Raw genomic sequence first — 1510 nt, forward strand, 5'->3', positions numbered from 1 at the left:
AAAAAAAAAAAAAAAAAAAGAATTAGGAAAACGTTACAAGTAGTGCAGAATTTCACTTAACAAAATAATATGAATTTCACAGTATATGTTGTAATACATAATGTTGTCTTCCAACCAGTTATCTGTATTACCAGAAGATATATACATGTAAAATTGGAAGAAGAAACAAAAAAGAAAGATGTATAAGAAATTAAGAAAAGAAAAATTATAAACAATGAAAAAAGGAGACAAAACAAATTAAAGCATTAACTGTTTCTTTCCATAGACCGCAAGAAACACACAGTTGTCCAAACCATCCTGCTTACATACAAATCAATCTCTTTCCCTCATTTCCTCTCCTGTTCTTCTCCTCAACTTAGTAACTCTTTCTTTTTGAATAAGCTCATTCCCTTTTCCCAGTGTTTATTGTACCCTTCAGATTTCTGCATTTTTCTCTCTTAGATTCTCATACTAAGGAGACAATATGATGTTTGTACATGCAGGTCTGATTTATTTCACCTAAGAGTGTGTTTTCTAGTTGCATCCATTTACCAACAAAAGACTCAAATTTATCCTATTTTATAGCTGACTAATACTTCATTGTGTAAAAATAACACATCTTCTTTATCCATTCTTCAGTTGATGGACATCTGGGTATTTCGAGGATTTAACTATGACAAATTGTGCTGCTATAATCATAGGTGCATATATATTGCTATGGTGTGAGGTTTTCCGTTCTTCTGAAAAAATACCCAGGAGGAGAATAGCTGTCTTGAATGGGGTCTCCAATCCTAGCTTTCGGAGGTCTCTCCACACTGATTTCCATAGTGGTTGTACCAGTGTGTACTACCACCAACAGTGCAGAAAGGTTCCTTTTTCTCCACAGCCTCTCCAGCATTTGTTATTGGCCGACTTCTTGAGGATAGCCATTCTTTATGGGGTGAGATGGAATCTCAGTGTTGTTTTAATTTGCATTTCTTGAATGACCAATGATGTTGAACATTTTTTCATATATTTACTTGCTATTTGTATTTTTTCCTCTGAGGCGTGTATATTCATCTCAGATGCCCATTTTTGGATTGGGTCTTTGAATTTGGGGGGGCTGATTTTTTAAATATTTTGCATTTTCTAGATAGAAGGCCTTTGTTGGAGAGACAGATGGCTATAATTTTTCCCAGTTGGTGTGTTTTCTTTTTATTCCATTGGAAATTTGCTTTTTTAAAAATTTTAATTTAATTTTATTTTTTCCATAATTTTATTGATAAATAGCAATGAGATAGTTTCAAATCAAATTGGTAGGACAGTTTCAATAATTAACACATTGCATTCATTCTTCCTAGTGGTACAAGATGCAGACATGATATCCTATTTACAAACACTATTAGAACAAATCTCTCTATTCATTAAGAGAATGTAACTATATATGTATCCTAAGCAATTTGAATACACAGATACAAAATGGACATTCATCTGTATACCCTTTTTTTTGTTAAGTTCCGTTATTTGAATATTATAGGTGTGTAAACTCAGC

This window comes from Octodon degus, unplaced genomic scaffold, assembly GCF_000260255.1.
Source record: "Octodon degus isolate 3935 unplaced genomic scaffold, OctDeg1.0 scaffold00058, whole genome shotgun sequence".
NCBI lineage: Eukaryota > Metazoa > Chordata > Mammalia > Rodentia > Octodontidae > Octodon > Octodon degus.